Source organism: Periplaneta americana, chromosome 10 (assembly GCF_040183065.1).
Source record: "Periplaneta americana isolate PAMFEO1 chromosome 10, P.americana_PAMFEO1_priV1, whole genome shotgun sequence".
Lineage (NCBI taxonomy): Eukaryota > Metazoa > Arthropoda > Insecta > Blattodea > Blattidae > Periplaneta > Periplaneta americana.
In genome coordinates, this window is record NC_091126.1 from 169,407,584 (window position 1) to 169,420,740 (window position 13,157).

Below are 13,157 nucleotides of genomic sequence, written 5' to 3' on the forward strand. Positions count from 1 at the left end.
ACTTAAAACAGATACAGTACCTGGGTAACTTTGCTTTGTACTGTAATATTGTTTTGATTTGTTTATTGATTACTTTTGTAAGGTTAAAGATACCATCAATATAACTTCCAACTTATCATGTCATACTCAATCTCTTTCTTTGGAATATCAATTTCTTTATGAATGATATGTTTCATCCACTTAATACAGTATAATATTATACTACTATGGAATTTAAGTGAATATTCCTTCTTAACTCTCTATTATATTATTAAGATTTAAAACACAAGTGCAATATCAAGAAATCAGTGTTAGTACTTTTGTTTTACAGTCAATATAGATGATATTAAACAGAAAGAAGCCATATAAAAATAACGACGTAAAATTCCACGTTGCGTTTGAAGTTTGTGCACCACTGTTTTCTTAATCCAACAGGTTGCTTATTCATATACACAACTCTTCCTCTTTCCATACTTAGCGCTTGCTGCCCGCGCACGACGTGAAGGTCAGAAAAATGCGCTTGCTTTGACATTACAGCTATAGGCATTTCTGGATTCGACCATACATGCTACATGTCCTGCTTTTTAAGACTTTCTCATCATTAGGCGTACATCTGCGTAATTGTTGCAGGCTGCGAAGCTGTAATAAGTAATCTCTGTTTCTTCTCGGGCCATTCCTGGCTAATCCGTGCAAGAGAACAACGGAGATACACTGTGCTTTTATTTGGACTGTACACCAGGGGAAAATAACTTAGCCGAAGATAGTAATCCGTTTAAACGCGTACACTACGAAGCATGTCGACCGCTTATCTTCAGTTCCTCTTTATACCTCTTTCCTGACGTTTAAATTACTTTTAATACGACAAAGGAGCTGAAAGGGACATGTTTATCTTGATTTGAAACAAGAAAGCTAGTTACTTTATCTATAAAAAATAGCCTTTGCTCTGAGAGCAGTTGGGAGCAAAATACATCTACTAACAGAAAGTTTAAATATGTACATACGTGAATTTCTGTGTTGATAATGCACGATGCCCCCATGAATTGGCGTGTTAAAAGTCAACACGATGAGGATGAATATCTTGTGCAATTAAACATGTCTTTATCGCAAGTCGTATGAACCTGGGTCGGGAAACTGTATGTTCAGTGGAGCTTCTGAGAGCAACTCTTTCCCACGAAATAGTACTACTGTTCTCCAACCAAGAGATCAACCTTGAAAGGAATGTGCTTACTATTGCGTCATCTGTTGGAACGAAGTAGGTAGATAATATTACCGTTATAACGTCAGTTTAAAAAACATGCGCTCTCCTGCATATGATAGTTCCCGTATGGAGGGATCAAAAACCAGGAGATTAACCGTGATCTAATTTTGTAACTAGGGTAGTATACAAGCGATCGGTTTGGAAGTAAATCCCGAAAAGACAAAGTATATGATTATGTCTCGTGACCAGAATATTGTACGAAATGGAAATATAAAAATTGGAGATTTATCCTTCGAAGAGGTGGAAAAATTCAAATATCTTGGAGCAACAGTAACAAATATAAATGCACTCGGGAGGAAATTAAACGCAGAATAAATATGGGAAATGCGTGTTATTATTCGGTTGAGAAGCTCTTATCATCCAGTCTGCTGTCCAAAAATCTGAAAGTTAGAATTTATGAAACAGTTATATTACCGGTTGTTCTGTATGGTTGTGAAACTTGGACTCTCACTCTGAGAGAGGAACATAGGTTCAGGGTGTTTGAGAATAAGGTGTTTAGGAAAATATTTGGGGCTAAGCGGGATGAAGTTACAGGGGAATAGAGAAAGTTACACAACACAGAACTGCACGCATTGTATTCTTCACCTGACATAATTAGGAACATTAAATCCATACGTTTGAGATGGGCAGGGCATGTAGCACGTATGGGCGAATCCAGAAATGCATATAGAGTGTTAGTTGGGAGACCGGAGGGGAAAAGACCTTTAGGGAGGCCGAGGCGTAGATGGGAGGATAATATTAAAAGGGATTTGAGGGAGGTGGGGTATGATGATAGAGACTGGATTAATCTTGCACAGGATAGGGACCGCTGGCGGGCTTATGTGAGGGCGGCAATGAACCTTCGGGTTCCTTAAAAGCCATTTGTAAGTAAGTAAGTAAGTAAGTAAGTAAGTAAGTAAGTAAGTAAGGGTAGTATACTGCCGGAGTTCAAATAAGAGATTTCACATTTTGCCTGTCCTAATAATTACGTATTAGAATGTGTACACTAGGGTAATGCAACTTAGTCACGCATTATTCATTAGGTTTCACATACAATCTTGTTCTATTCTTAACTTTAACACACGAAAAAATGAGCTCAACCTTGCTCCATCCAACCATTCATTTGTAGACGTTTTTAGGGACATGTCATTGCAGTGCACAAAATTGGCACAATTTTGTAGCAATTATCGGTAATTTAATAAAATATGAAAATTGTTGTCAGCAATAGAAATATTTTACATTTTATTTAAACAGTTGTCGGGAAAAAGGATCTTAGAATACTGTGCGAAAAGAATTCCAATCATATTCCAGTATCCAAATCTGTATCTTCCCCTTAAAATAGATATTGCAGCCATTCACTATGATTTTGCCACGTTATTCCATAATCCGCTAATGCCAAATAAGTGTTGAGTCCGATTTTCAGTGCAGCGTTGTGAAGAAACATGGAATACCTCTGTTATGACGTTCTGCATGACGCTCGCTCTCTGTCTCTCATCGGACCTGAAACATATTTAGTACCGCTGGGATTGTAACAGGAGTTTAGCCGACAAGCAAAGTTCGCTTCTGTCAAAGCCAAGCCAATGAATCAATCACTTCATATTATCAATGTCTCCCAAACAGGATCAATAACAATGGATCATACGATATGTCTGCTTTAGAGTTCGCATATACCACGGTGTCATCTGATCCTGTCACAAGTATTCCGTCCTCCAGTATTTCGGATTATGTTTTTATTTCAATGCTTTGATGCTCAAATCTCCGATAGAAGAAGTGACATTGAGGTGGTTCCTTCTACAAGTATGAAACTGTCACAAGTGGGTGAAGAAGACGCCAGGTCTCGAACTAAGGCAATATGCATAATTACACTCAGAATTAACAAAATACAACCAATACTACAATCTGAAGGATTTGGACCTATGACGGTGTTTTATGTGCAATTTTAAAGCTAACGGGAATATGCCTATATTATATGTTATAATCCCAATGGATATACAGAGTTTATATTATATATGTTGACCGCTGGCGCGGTATTTTGCTGCTCGGCGTCTGGGCATATCGCAGCCGGCTGCACTCGTACGTTAACCCCGCTACTTAAAACGTGTTTGAAATCGTACCTTATAGAACAGGCGTGTCAGAAATTAGACACTGAAAGTGCAATGTATGTGCGCGGAACGCCGGTCTGTGCAGATTGCGTCATTCACGTGTTGCTCTTACCAGTTCTTAGCGCGAGGGATGTACAAGAATCTATTCTGCGCTTCTAGTGTTCAATTAAATTGACATTTGGACATTATAAACATACTTAGCAGAAGGAGAAAACACAATTATTGTCAGTGTCTATGTTTGACAATTGTAACACAAGAAACAATAGACTTACTCAGTTACAATTCACAAAGCAATCGTTTATAAAGAATCATTTTATGTACATGATTTGTATACAGTATTTGAAGAAAATATAAATATTGCAGCAATTTCGAAACAACAAATACGAACACAGTATTTCATTTTACGTAGCATGTACTGATTATTGTTCCTCAAGGATTATTGGGACCATTGGTGCACAAATGTTAAAGAAAATATTTTACTCCCAATTTCATGCAATACGACATTGTGAGGAATCATTTCCTTGCTGTATATTAATATAAATTCACATTATTATTAATAAATTGGATAAATTAAGCTTGAATTTAAATTTATATATAGTTTATTTGGAAAACATTGAGAGCAAGTATCAGCAAGTTGGGTGCGTTACTGAATTGAGTTAAAAGAGTACTTCACAAGCTGTGAAGCGAGGACATTTTCTTTATGACAGGTTTAAAGATTTATTAACGTAAGTATATTAAGATAATATAGTAACGTGAGATGGAAAATTCGCCATTATGTATTATTTTTCCAGAAAATTTTTCTGCCTTACAAATAGTTGCTTTCTTCCTTCCCTTACAAACTCAAGACCCTCACATGTATTCCTCACTCAATATTCTCATCACTTATCAGCTTATCAAATAAAAGTTGTAAGTCGTCTAACCATTGATGGCTGTGTTAGTACAGACTCCAAAACAACATCATTGTCATGTTTGTCTTCCCGTGAGAGTACTAATTAAGAAATAAGAGCTGGCGAATATCATATTTTGAGAACTTTACTAATCTGATTTAAATTCTCACATCACTATTAGGTCCACATGATATGATAAAAACCTTTCATTTTAAAATAATTATTGTTGGCTGAGGAAAACATCATAACAGTTACTTATATGATTCGTGATTTCTCTTCTTCGTTATATCTGTGGACTCCTCACTTTATTATTCATAATGCATTCACAATCACAGCTCAATGAGCATCCGTACTGATCTGTGTTACTGAAACAAAAGCTGTTCTGCTATTGCAGGTAATGTACAGCCCTGTCGCGTTCACCTCCAAGCCGATTCACTCCCTCCAGGTAGGGGAATAGGAACTGCACATCGCACAGAGACAAATGCACAATGTGCGCGACTGCACAATGTGCAGGGTTTTGACATGCCTGTTATAGAAGATGCTGGAAATGTCTTCTTCCCTCGAATAAACAGCGTTGTATTGAGAAAACACTTTCTGGTTGACACAATTAAATTCGGCCTCTGTAATGTTTCTAATTTAATTTTTTCTATCGATATATACTCTAACCTCACAATAATTGAAATTCTCAATTTAAGAAGAATGAAGAGTAAAAAATCGTCTTCCCCTAACAGGACACCAAACTCTAAATTTCCTATCATGAAGAGTGATTTATTGTGGATTTTCAACAGCAATAGCGAGTGTTTCGATTGTTTACACGACCAGTAAGGTAAACCACGACTCGTCTGAAAAGAACGCGTGTTTTGGGTTCGATTGAACCTTCAGTCACTGATGAAAAAAGCACTCATTTTGTGTACCGCCACGCCCCCTTGCAGAGGACTCTTTGCCCTCATTTTTTTGTAACTTGCATTTTCAACAATTCTGATCTTTTTCTGAGAAACAATTATTTTGACATGAATGCATGAAACTTTGCAGGCTTATTTTTGTTGAGCAGATCCACTTTATCTGACAAGAGAATTGTGAAATATGGCCCTGCTTTCTTTCAATTTCACATTACCAAGAATATTAGTTTGTATTAAAAAATGAAGAAGAATAAAGAATACCCTGTATATTATATTTTATGCTCGATCATGCCGAAATGTAGTAATTATACACCTCGTAGTAGCCCTTTAATGCACCTCATTAAAGTACACATATTCATTATAATTCAGTTGTTCAGCCAATGAGAAATCACCATTGTACCATTATAAAACCGCAAGTATCGATTATTCTCGTATATGCAATCGAAAGACAATTAGCGAAAAGTCACGGAGGCTCGAAATCCAATACTGTCGCAGAAGGTTATGTTCTGTTACTATAATAATTAGCGTTAATTGTAAATAATATTCAAATAAATTCAATTTGTCATCTCGTTTTTCAATTCTAAATCAATTTTCAGGTTATATCAAGACTAGTGTTCATGTTATTCTCTAGATTATATCAAGGTCAATGACATTCGTGCCTCGGAAAAAATCAATACTTTCGCGTCAGCGCACATCTCTCAATTCAGGTCAGTTCTCCTCCTCACTTACATAACCATAACATGAATACTTATGAATAATTTCAAGTTAGAAATATGGTCGAGCATAAAAAATCGTATGAAACTTGCCTATAACGGTAATTAGGACGCTCGTATGAAAATTATGAAACTCGCTTGCGCTCGTTTCATAAACAAACATACTCGCGTCTTAATTACTACCATTATAGGCTCGTTGCATAATGTACTATTAATATTTATTCTTTTATGACGTAGAAAAAATTTCAGACTGTTTCATTAAACAGTTTCTATAAAGCAGTTATGTATGTAACTTACAGTAGGGGAGAGTCGGGTAGTATCGGACAGTGCGTTTCTTTCACCTACCACCATATGGTAGTACCTGAATGACATGGTTACTTTCTCTATGCGACATCACAGAAACGTAACCATGTCAATCAGGTACTATCATCGTGTGGTAGATGAAAGAAACTCACTGTCCGATATTACCCGATGTCCGACACTACCCGACTCTCCCCTAATACACAAATATTTTTGAAGAAACCAAAACTGGAAAACTATACTCACAAAAACCTTAAAAACAACAATCATTCTTTATTGTGTAATTGAAAATTGGTGTGTAAAATTTTATAAATTTAGGTGCAGTATTTCCGATGTTATTAATGATTTTCTGAAACAGTGCGTTTGGACCTAAATTTTCCCTTAAGAAAACACAAAATCTCCCATGTTATCCGTGGAATATATATTATCCAAAACCAAATTTTAATGTGACACGAGACAAAGAGACTTTTTGTCAGTTAGGTCCTCACAATCGTGAGAAGTTTGAAGTAATACTGATTACCCAGAGGACCTTAGCGTAGTTGGTCGGTGTGAGTGACATGTTAATAGAGTAGCTGGTCATTTTCTACACCCTTTTTTGTCGTCACTGCTTCCTTTAGAGCAATACAGCTCTGGTAGGTAACATTGGAAGGACTCTAAAGCCACTTATCGAGGAAGAGAGGCTGGCACGCGCGGTCACCTCTCGCGGCAGCCTGGCTTGTTGTTTGCCTCGCGGTTTTTCTCTTTTTTTTCTTTTTGGTAGCGAGGCAAAACGCAAAGCAACGTGAGCCACCAGTTAGTGCGTGGCAAATGAGGCAGTTGACATCGGGTTGAGTGATGGCGTCTTTACTAACGAGCAGTTCACACGGAGCGAGTTAATTACTGCGAGGCACTTTTGACCGCATCCAAAACCGACTGGAATTGACTTACGGGTGAGGTAGTGTCGCATTCTTGCAAGGTAACCACTGAGAGAAGCAAGCACCGTGAGGCAGTCTCGCTTCGTGGATACGCTGTAGGTCAGGGATGTCGAACAGCGCTCTCGAGCTGTGAAATGAAGAGCCTTCACTCCTCCTTTACCGTGCAGCGGTTGAACATAGCAGGCAGACCGAGCTTCAACAAAAGCGAAACTACTATTGCGGCGGCTGGTACTTCGATAACTTTTATACATCTTACTAATTGATTAGGAGCTCATTTTAGATTTGCACTTGATAAACTCTGATGAACAAAGAATGTAGGCCTACATGAGGATGAATGCTAATAATAATAATAATAATAATAATAATAATAATAATAATAATAATAATAATAATAATAATAGCGTTTTATCTACTGTGTCATTCCACTGAGTTCGATACTTTAGTGAAATGACATCTACAAGATCGCCATGAACTTTGAAATCTGAATCGACACTTAGCTGCGCCGTATCTTTGCGGTCGGTACTTTAATCAAGAGCTGCACTACCTCTCATTTTTCATTCTTGCTATCAGTTGTCCCTCCAAGTCATCTCCCATTTCTGATATGCGCTCTGCAATAATATTACGAGACAAACTTACAGATTTAAAATCATTAACGTGTTCCGAACATATCTCTTTTGCAACAGCTGTGGGACAGTCTTTCACAAATTCTCAATCAGTGAATAGCTTTGAAGCCGTGGCAATAATTTCACAAATTTTGTAGCTAGCACGTACCATGCTTGTTCTACTAACACCCTATGAGGATGATGATGATGATGATGATGATGGAAGGTTTTCTGAATTCAATCTTGATTTTAATTCCTCTACAGCCTTTTCACGAGCGGAACCGGATAACTTTTATGGTCCATAAGCTTCAGCATGTGTCGAATTAGAATGCCTTTTAATATTATGATGGCTTAGGTATCCAAATTCCTTCCTAGACTATATATTAAGCAATGTGTCTTTCCGTCCTTTAAGATAAAGAAATATTTATCGATCTACGTATTATTGAATTGTCGTTCCATATCCATACCAGCCGCCACAGTTTATAAACACACTACGTACAGAACACTGCTAAAGCGAGCTCAGGTTGACCGTACTGGCTATCGTTTCAGCTCAGCTGTGGTAGGAAACAGTATTGTTTCACAGTTTGAGAGCGCTGTTCGACATCCCTGCTGTAGGTCGTTCGTGTCTGATATTTCTGCCATCGCAGCTATAGAGAGAGTACACATCCAGTCTACGACATGAATATTGTTACATGGAATTGTTACCTTTTGAGACATAGCCTAGCTTATACAGAGACATAACGAATTATTATTGTTACGCACATGGACTTAAAATTAGTGTAATCTATTAAATTCCTTGCAACGAATGACAAATATTTCAACACAGCCAAAAGAATATTTCCAATGCATATGACTGGTTGTCATAGCTAATCTTATACATCGGTTGTGTATACTAAAATGTTGAACTAGCATGGCTTAAGGGGCTGCAGAGAAAGGAAGAAATCCTTAATGGCTGACCAACCAACTACATGGTCAAAAACCAATACTATCGGATTTAAGTGTCAATACGTGGTATTGACAGGTTTGAGAAGAAGGGAGGAAAAGAATACAGTAAAGGGGAGAATGAAGTCATTTCCTGGTTCTAGCTATCTGACATTGCGATAGCGTCATGGCTTCCGAGGTCACCAATGCCTGGATAAGCTGCTGCAAAACTCCGACACTTGAGTACGATCGATTTCAAATCGCAATTCTATTTCAATATCGAGTGAGAAACGAAGAAGGAAATTACATGACGTCAAATATTCTCTGAGAAGCTCTCCATGTTTCGAAGCGGGACATGTGCCTCCCTGAGCAAGTCACTGCTTTCCTAGAACTTAGCTGTTCTGAAATATCCACTCAATAGGAAGACAACTTTCAAATTGTGTCACAAATGTTTTTAACATAATAATACTAATGTAGGGTCGTATTCATATACATTCTTAGCGCGTGTTAGCGATATGATATGATATGATATGATATGATATGATATGATATGATATGATATGATATAATATGATATGATATGATATGATATGATATGATATGATATGATATGATATGATATGATATGATATATGATACGATATGATATGATCTGATATGAATCCTGTACAAATAACCAGTCAAAAGCCGGGGCTAGTTTAGCACGCTCGTAGCGCGGGCTAGCGAAATGACTATGAATAGCACCCCTAAACTTTAATGGAAGACTACAATAAAAAAAAGTCTAAAATTTTGAGAGACATTAATATTCACCAAAAGAAGAGAAAAAGAATTGAACATTCATTCTTGATTACACGTATTTAACGTTCGTATATCTCTGGAATTTGTTACAGACTTATGAAACAACTTTTACAACTTGACGGTGTTAAATAATGAAACTGTTGTGGTACATTGTCCACACCTGTGGAGTAATGGTTAGCGCCTCTGATCGCGAAGCCAGGTGGGTCGGGTTCGAATCCTGGTTGGGGCAACTTATCTGGTTAAGTTTTTTCCTGGGTTTTTCCTCAACCCAATACGAGCAAATGCTGGGTAACTTTCGGTGCTGGACCTGGAATCATTTCATGGGCATTATCACCTTCATTTAATTGAGACGCTAAATAACCTGGGATGTTGATACAGCGTTGCAAAATAATCCAAAAAAATATTTACATTACCTTCCTGCCTATAGTGCGGTTCACATTAGATTAATTCCTAAGAAGCTAATATGGCCTGTTTTCAATTCTGCAAAATGATACCAGATATCACCAAAGCATATAAAATCACAACCCTCTGTATGAAACATTATTTATTTATTTATTTACTTACTTACATATTTATTTATTTTTTTATTTACTTAATAACATATTTATTTATTTACTTATTTCTTTATTTAGTTACTTACTTATATATTTATTTATTTATTTATTTATTTATTTACTTATTTATTTACTTATTTATTTGTATATTTGTTTAGTTACTTACATATTTATTTATTTACTTATTTACATTTTTATTTAGGGGAGAGTCGGGTAGTATCGGACATCGGGTAGTATCGGTCAGTGCGTTTTTTTCATCTACAATCATATGGTAGTACCTGAATGACATGGTTACGTTTCTCTATGCGACATCACAGAAACGTAATCATGCCAATCAGGTACTATCATCGTGTGGTAGATGAAAGAAACTCACTGTCCGATATTACCCGATATCCGATACTACCCGACTCTCCCCTATTTATTTATTTATTTATTTATTTAGTTACTTACATATTTATTTATTTACTTATTTATTTATTTACTTATGTATTTATTTATTTATTTATTTATTTATTTATTTATTTATTTATTTATTTACAATAAACTCCGCTTATTCTAATGACGGAAAATGTTATCAATCGATTTATGTTATCATTTTTATGAATTCTCGTACGGACTGATACTAACTTACTTACAAATGGCCGAAAATGGACTTAACCTCATAAATGAATCAGGAATTTGTAAAAGGGACCAAGTCCATATTTTTTCAATTGAGTTTATACCCGTTTTTGGCTGTGCATACTCTCTTCTTGGATTTCAGCATTAAAAGGTACCAAGTGCTATAGAATGTACAATAGTCGCAAAAAAATGGACCGACCCTTGCAGCTGAGTTCAGAGCCTTGTTCACTCCAGAGCACGATAGACTGGTAACTAAGACTTTCGTGGTTCGAATCCTGCCTGGGAAGGAAACTTTTTTTGGTACTTATTCGAATTTATTCCCAATACTTTTCGATTGCAGCGATATTTTACTACTTAATTAACTTATTATTCCCAGAACATGAATTTTACCAGCAATCGAAAAGTTTTGGGAATAAATTTGAATAAGGAACAAAAAGAGTTTCCTTCCCAGATAGGATTCGGACCACGAAAGTCTTAGTTACCAGAATATCGTGCTCTGGAGTGAACAAGGCTCTGAAATCAGCTATGAATATCGGTCCGGTTTTTTTGCCACTACTGTACGCATTTAAATTGTGTATCAATATGTTTGGACTTTATACATCCAGATCCATACGAAAAGGTTTTTTTGTTGTTTTCTTAAAATTCACTTTTTCGGACTTAGTCCCTTTTGAAAATTCCTGATTTAATTGTTTTGTGGCTGATTAGGCAAGTTGGAATAGCAAGTGTCTGCGGACAGGATGGTCCCGGATTCAATTCTGGACTGAAAGCGAGAATTTCTCGTTGCTAAAACTTCCAAAATTTCCCACAGGTTCACCCAGTCTCCTATTAAATTGAGTACCGGTTTTTTTCTGGGATTAAATGGTGGTCGACTACACCACCTCATTATAATGCCGAGGTGAAAAAAGCATGAAGCTCTACCTAAATGTCTTCCAAGTGCATTCATGGCATGTGTAAAGGATACATTTCCTTTACCTTTCAATAACTATTAGGGAAAAAAAAAATATTGAGAAGAGAATTGACTGAGGCGGACTGCTTAGAAATACACAATATATGAAGCTCACTTTACACATTTTTTTTTCGATGGTACTATGGGTGATGTCAGAGTAAACATTAGGGCAGAGTTGAGTAGTATCGGACATCGGGTATTATCGGAGAGTACGTTTCTTTCTTCTACCACCAGATGATAGTACCTAAATGACATGATTACGTTTCTGTATGCGACATCACAGAAACGTAACCATGTCATACAGGTACTATTATCTGGTGGTAGATGAAAGAAACTCACTGTCCGGTATTACCCGATGTCCGATACTACCCAACTCTCCCCTACACGTTGAAACGTTACATATTATTTGTACTTCGAACGTGGACACTTCACTTCAGTGTTAAAATGCTGTTCCTAGTTCCTCAATTATGCAATTTGAACCTTATAAAAATGTTATTTTTCCTATTTTAAAATTTGTAAACAGTCATTAAAATCGTTTGGAATCCAAAGGTACAGAGTAAACATATTGTGCCTCTGTTGTAACATTTTTAAATATTACACAGTTGTAGTGAAAACATCAATCTTTGCAATGCATGCTTGATGGATGTAATTATTTCGGAGTTATCACAGTTTAGTATATACAGTTGCGAAGCTCAATACATACTAAATATGCAAACATAGACAGTTGAAATATGCATCCATAGATAGTTGCTAGCCACCAGGATCGCTACTATCGCCTCATCACAGACTCTTTCCCTAGCAGACGATAAAATGTATTATACTCTTGATATCGTGTTCTTTTGAAAAATTAACACCTTCCTTCCACTATTGAAATACAAAATACATAAGGTTTATATATTATTTTCATAAAGTGTATATTATATTTTATAAACTCACCTTCCTGGATCTTTCGAAAGGACAACTCTGACCTCTTTTTCTTAGAATTTATAGTGCAACAAACGTCTCCTTGTCCCATATTATTACTCAGATTATTGTATTTTAGCCATTTACAGTTATTACAACCGATAATTAACATTTCACAGTTTACACAACTTTTCACAATAATGCGAAATACGGCACAGTCAATGCCTTTTCGATCTAGACCAGGCCATAACATATGTTCGGGTTTTCTATTTCATTGTATGGAGCTCAGTGAATTATTATATTATAACTTTGTTGCGTATCATAGCTAAGTTTTATTTAGTGTAATGTGTCCAAAAGTTCCCTCTAATTCTTGTTGCATAATATGTTGCAGAAATAATTACAAAACTGTGTTATTTTAATGTGAAGAGAATTTTACATGTTAACATTATCTTTTCGCATTAACATTTTAAGTTTACAATGGGAGCTATTTTGAGGTTTAATAAAAAAAGAATTCATATTGTGATTTTAATATAGCACATCTACCTTCCTTAATATAGACAGAAAATTTTTCATACCACTCTTATGAAATTAGTGTACGTACGATTGTTACTTCGTCTCTTAGGTAGTAGATAAATACAATAATTCAATACTCAATTGTAGTATTAAAATACAGACAAATTGAATGTGAGGAGTATCATTCATGACATAATGCTTAATTATAATGTAAATTGCGAATTTAAGAATATAAGATATAGTAAACATAACCTATAATATTTCCAAATGA